The following is a 6,316-nucleotide window of genomic DNA, read 5'->3' as shown; positions in this document are numbered from 1 at the left end:
GCTTAAACCTTTTTTGTTAGACTTGGCATCTTTGGCGTAGTTTCCCCTGACTTTTTGCCTCTACATCCTGTATTTTTGATGCTGTGCTGGATTTCGTTTTTGCTGGCTTAGATGCTTTGGGCACTTTGTCACTGCTGATCAGTGTCAAAGTGAAAGAGCTCCCTGTAGAAATTGTTGTTACAACTGGTTCTCCCTGATATATTTGATTTACTTGTAAGCCCCTAGTAAAGTGCACTGGAGTGTGTCAGGGCCTGTAAATCAAATGCTACTAGTGGGCCTGCAGCACTGATTGTGCACCCCACATGAGAAGCTCTGAAAAAGTATCTCAGACCTGCCACTGCAGTGTCTGTGCACAATTGTTAACTGCCTTGTTTACTTGGCAAGTGCACCCACTTGCTAGGACCTAACCTTCACTTTTTGTTCATGTAAGGCACTCCTATGGTAGGCCCAATGTACACCAATGGGCAGGGTGCAGTGTATGTGAAAGGTAGGACATGTACTGGTGTGTTTGACAAGTCCTGATAGTGAAATACTGCTAATTTTGTTTTTCACTATTGAAAGGCTAATTTGCCCCATAGGATAGAATGGGAGTTTATTTATAACATCTTATAAATATAATGTTCCATTGGAACAAGTTAGAGAAATACAGTTTAGGCTCTCTGAAGTCAGAATTTAATTAAACATCTTTAAGTGAAGATGGATTTTAAATTGTGTGTTTTAAAATGCCACTTTTAGAAAGTAAGCATTTTCTTGTTTAACCATTCTGTGTGCATTCTGCCTGTTTGTGTATTGACTGTCTGGTTTTAAAGTGAAAGGGCCACGGGATGTGCATTTACGGTAGATAGCCACTGGAAGGATAAGGTGGGCCTGGCCCTTACTGGATGACTCAGAGCTGAGCTGAATAGACCTTGGCTTAATTTAGAGTAGTGGGAGGAGATTTCTTTGCACCTGAATAGGGCCTGTCTCACTTGCACAATGCTGTGTCCATCTCCTGTGGTCATACTGCACCAGCGGGGACATAACTGGTTTGGACTGGACTTAAAGACCCTTGCACAAAGAGAACAAATACATTTTGGCAGTCCACCACCAACAGGGGCAGGGGATATGTAACCAGTGTGTGGCCATGCTTAAAACCTTTCTTCGGGTTGTCCATACTCAAGGGCCCAGATGAAAGCGTATCTGGTTGCACTAACCTTTTCTTGATTGTGGCAGGTGCACACAGACACTGGTCACCCACTGCACGGATGCTCAAGAGTGTGCAATGGCCAATGACAATTCTCAATATCTCAGGCCTCACTTAAGTGACTTAAGTGGGATTTACAGAATTCTGTTTTTGAAATCCAGCACCAACTGGCAGCACCACCAGCCAGTTTCTTTCTACAGCTACTAATTAATTTGAAGATTCCTTAAGTCCCCCACGCTTAAGGCACCACTTTTTCTCAGGCACCACTATTTTATTGTCCTGCCAAACCAATAGATTAGCTATAAGGGCCCTGGGCATACCCCCCTGCCCAGCCACCCGGCCTCTTCTCCAGTGGCACTCAACAGTTCCTTCACAGTAGACCACCCTCTCTGTCTGCACTTACCAGCCACCCAGGTGTGCAGCCTCCTACAGGGTGACGTTGTGCAACAACAAGAGCCCACAGTACCATATTCTACAGGCACTACCGAAGATCCAGTTTAATGGAATTCCAGAGTCTCCTCCTCCAATGTACATTGGAAGTTCCCTCTCCATTAGGACTGGGAGAGGAAACTGATTGCTTAAGACTTAAAGAAAGTCCAAAGGTAAAAGAGTGCAAGTCAAGAAAGGGTGCACCCTAAGGCTTTTGATAGGCCTCACAATATCTCTGGCCTTTTCTCCATCCTTTTCAGTCTTCCTCTCAGGTCACCCTGTTTATTTAAGGGCTTTAGAAGGGAGGATCAGTGTTCCATGATCACTGAGGCACCAACCCAATCTAATGGTGCCACTTCATCCTGAAAGGTCGAACATAGATCCAGTCCACTGCCTCCACCTTGTAAAGCATTCTGGGAAAACCACAGCATGGAAACCCTCTAAAAAATCACAACACATTATTCTCCGTGATTTCCCTAGCACAAACTAACCTGGTCATTTCCCTCCAAAAATCAAGAAATACCTAATGCCTTTTAATAGGGCCTGTTTTTTTCTAAAATTGTCAATAGTACCATTACGAGTTTCAAGATTGAATTTTGAAGCAATCTGAGACCCTTTAAATGCTTGTATGACTTTCAGATGGTCTGTGTGCAGAGGATATAGCAAAATAAAACAAAGCAATATATATTAATGTTTCCCTGCTAGGGGGCGTGGCCAGGACAAGAAAGCTGGTGGCCGCAGTTTAGTGAACTCGGCTAGGTCGTCGCACTTATCCTCTGCAATCCTTGTAGTGTCGAGGTCCAGAACCTGACGGTGGAGGTCCCAACTGCCCGCAAGAGGTGGGGGGCTGCTGATTTGGTCTCTCTTGTGGCCTCATGCAGACAGGGTAGCTGCAAACAGTGGGGCCAGGCGACGGTGGGCCACTCCTTGCCATGGGGCGGCCATGTGCTCTGGTGGCAGCAGTGGGCTACAACCTCAGCAGATGCTGGGGCAAGGCAGGGAAGAGATGCCGGAGCACCTCCAGGAGGGTGAGGATGTTCCCCCTTTCACATTATGGCGGGGACATGTTTCTCTCACCGCCTTCGATGGGTACATTGGCTGCCTGCAGACTGACTGGTGTCGACCTGCGACTGGGCCGCTGATCCTTCCTTTTCAAGCTATAGGTGTCTGCCTCCTGACTGTGCCCATTATGGGGAAGCAGAAAACAACGAACTACAGCCAGCTCCAGTGCAGCACACAGACATCAGTGCGAGGACCAAACGGGCAGCTACGGACATGCCCAGCGTCACGCTGTCATCAACACTGGCACCTTTTATAACCTGCTCCAATGGGATTGTACAGATCCTGAAGTCGGTAAACTTTTCTCAAACTATACTCTGGCAGTCTTGGAGCATGAAGCTTAATTTCTCGGTGTGAAACACAAACTCCGAGGTATGGGTCTGAAATAAGGTCTTCTTTCTGTTCCTGGCCAGGCTCTGAATCACTCAAGAGTGCAAAGTGCTCCTTCTTTACAGGCCATGGGGCAGATTTACAAGTCCCTTGTGCCACTTTTGTGTCACTTTTTCCATGTTAAAAGTGATGCAAAAGTGGCGCAAGGGTCTTGTAAATCTGCCCCCCAATGAAGGTGTGGGTGTGTACCGAGGTCCAAGAGCCATCCTTGCCAGTGGGTACTTCGCAGGAGTGGTCGCAGTGCTCTGCGGGACTTGTGACATACAGGGCCGGACTGGCCATAGTGGGCACTGGGCAATCCCACGGGTGGGGGGCGATTTTGGGCCCCTGGGGGCCGTTTTTGTTACAGGGCCATTTCTGCAAAATCCTATGCTGCACAAACGGCCCTGTAACAAAATCGGCCAAAACCGGCCCTGGCAAAGAGCTCGGCGGCACCCACAAGGGGGCAGGGGGGAGGGGGAGGAGCTCCGCCGAGCACTGTGCCAGGCCTGGTTTTGGTTCCCAGTCCGGCCCTGGTGACATAGGAGAGGAAAAGAATGTCGGAGGCCAGACATCTGCAGGCCTTCACTCTAGCAAGATCCAAGCTGTGATTGACAGGGCCTCAGTGCTCTGTGCTGCCACTACCTTATGTAAATACTCCTACACAGGTGTATCGAACTCCAGCAGTGATGTGGAGGCCCAGGACCTCTTCCCTTGCTCGGATGAGGGGATGCAGGTGATTCCTAGCGCCACTGTGTAGTCTGAAGCGGATTTGTTGTGATTCAGATCAAGGTGAGGCACCATTAACTGTTATGTTGGATTTTCACCGGCCTTATCTTTCTCATTTCCTGTTTGTTTGTGCCCCGTTTTCCTCTACCTTCTCATTGTGCTTTTTTTGAGTTAAGGTTTTTGACTCATGCCTGGGAGGGGAGTTGATGTAGGCGATGTTACTTCGTTTTTTTGTACAGCTCTTGAAAGGAACAATGTTGACGCATACACTAGGAGACCCAGGGGTGTCGGGGTGCTACCTGAGGTGCTACGCCTTGCTGGGACCTGAATGCAGGGTGGGTGAGTGACACTAGGTGTGGGTGTGCAGAACCCTTCAGAATATACTATCCAACTGCTACACCCCAGACCATGACACACTACACCACCGTTACCTTCATTAAATGAAACACCAGGAGAAAGGGTCAGCCAGCTAAGTGCCAAAGCATCTACTCTTGCTTATGCTCACATTGCCATATTGCAGGAGCTGCACATTATGGAGTTCATTCACGCTAGAAAGACCAGCTTTTTCAAACCAAATTTTTGGCACTCCCCCGCGGAGATCTGATATGGGTTGCGCCGGGGGTGCCATATCGGCCAGAAGGGAGAAGATAGACCCTGATGATCAATAGGTGTTTGTGATTCGGAGACTGGATGGATTTCTTGTGCTTTACTCTTCTAAATCAGTGGATGTGGCACAGCTATGCCACATGAACTACATAGAGAAGCTGTCCTTGGACTGCAGTGTGCAGCCTTGAAGGACGCCACCTACCAAGGCACTCTTAGGGATGAGATCATGCACTTCTTCGAAGCTACTGCTGGCTCAGCATCCATGCTTTTGGTCAAGTGGGATGCTCTTAAAGTGTATATCTGGGGAATATAAATTAAAACCTCTTCTGGTGTACACTCCTCTCTGCGGACCCAACTGGAATGGACAGAGTGAAATCTTGTTTCTTCTGTAGTTTCACACCTGGAGGGTCACTGTGCATAGGCAGGCAGATATCACTGCAGTCTTTTCAGACTAATATAAAGGCCTATATGGTCCCACAATAAACACTCACAATGACCACTTTGACTCCAAAAAACACACTCCAAATGCAGGGTCCCGTCACGGAGTACAAGATAGCCTTGGCAATTAAGCAGCTGACAATGAGCAAGATGCCTTGCAGAAACGGCTGTCCCCTGGAATTATTTAAGTGCTTTCAGAAGAGTGTTATTAGGCAGACAGCTATATATGATGACCTGCATGGTGGGATAGTTCCCTCTCAAGTTTCCCTTATTGTGATGATTCCCAAACAGGATGGACCCTCTGGACAGAATAGCTAATCTGCTTCATCTCTTCTCAGGGAAGAACATAGCAAATCACATTCAACCCTGCCTTAGTTCCCGATCCACTCAGATCAGTTCGGACTCGGTCCGGAGAGGAGGACTTTCTCGAATTTCAGACCTCTTATTGATATTCTGGAAGGGCTGTCAGAGGACTCCCCACAGCTTTTGATAGCTTATCACGAATGTACCTCTTCGCAATCCCCCTCTGCATGGATTTTGGGGAAGAGCTGATTGCCTGGATCTGGGTGGTGTACACAGCTCCAGTCACATGGGAACAGGTTGGACAGGATTACCAGGGCACTTGATAAGGCTGCTCGTTGTCACCCTTGCTTTTTGCTCTTGCAATGGAACACCTGGTGTGTGGAATGAGAACATTAGGTGGTGGACATGAGCTGTGGGTCAGGGGTCAGGAACTCATCATCTCTTTATACACCAATGGCAATATGATTTACTTGAATACCATTACTATGGGGCTGTCGCCAATCCTGAGACTCCTGTACTCCTATAGCGTTCTCTTGGGACTGCATAAATGTGAAAAAATCCGGCATTTTCCCCCTGTGTGCAACTTTTCTGGCAGGATCTGGACCCTTTGTAGTCCAGCTTTGTCTGGATACCTTTTAATATTTGGGTGTCCATTTATATAGACACCTCAAGGACATCTGCCAGGGTAACCTGGGCAGAATGGTCAACTCCCTCCACTTGTTGTCAGTGTTCTAACAGATACTTCCAATGTCACCCATGGGTCACATCGCACTGCCAAAAATGGTGGCCCTGCAACCTCCCCCTGCTGCTGCCTCGCACAGTGTTCCAAGACCTTCATGGTTGGCTCTCTGATCTAATTTGGGGTCTGACAGGTGTCCCGTGGGCCTGCAGAAATTGCTTTTGCCCATGGAGACAGAGGGGTCTAGGAGCCCCAGATTGCGAATTGTATGATGTAGTGGGGCAATTATCGTGGCTCATGAAGTAGAGTGCTCCAGAGTTGTCGCATAAGGGGAAGTACCTTTGGAATAGGGTGACTCAAATGTTTATGCTCAGGCACATTCTGGGGACAGCCCCCTCATGGTGCATGACTGCCTTTTCTACTCAGGGTTGCTTGGTATTTATGGTCACCATATCCAGCCACGGCCCGTGGAGGGAGTTTCGGTGGGGTGGAGAGGCGGGGTGGGGGGTGCTAAAAACTGG

This window comes from Lissotriton vulgaris, unplaced genomic scaffold (assembly GCF_964263255.1).
Source record: "Lissotriton vulgaris unplaced genomic scaffold, aLisVul1.2 SCAFFOLD_985, whole genome shotgun sequence".
Lineage (NCBI taxonomy): Eukaryota > Metazoa > Chordata > Amphibia > Caudata > Salamandridae > Lissotriton > Lissotriton vulgaris.
Note: the sequence above shows the minus strand (reverse complement) of the source record.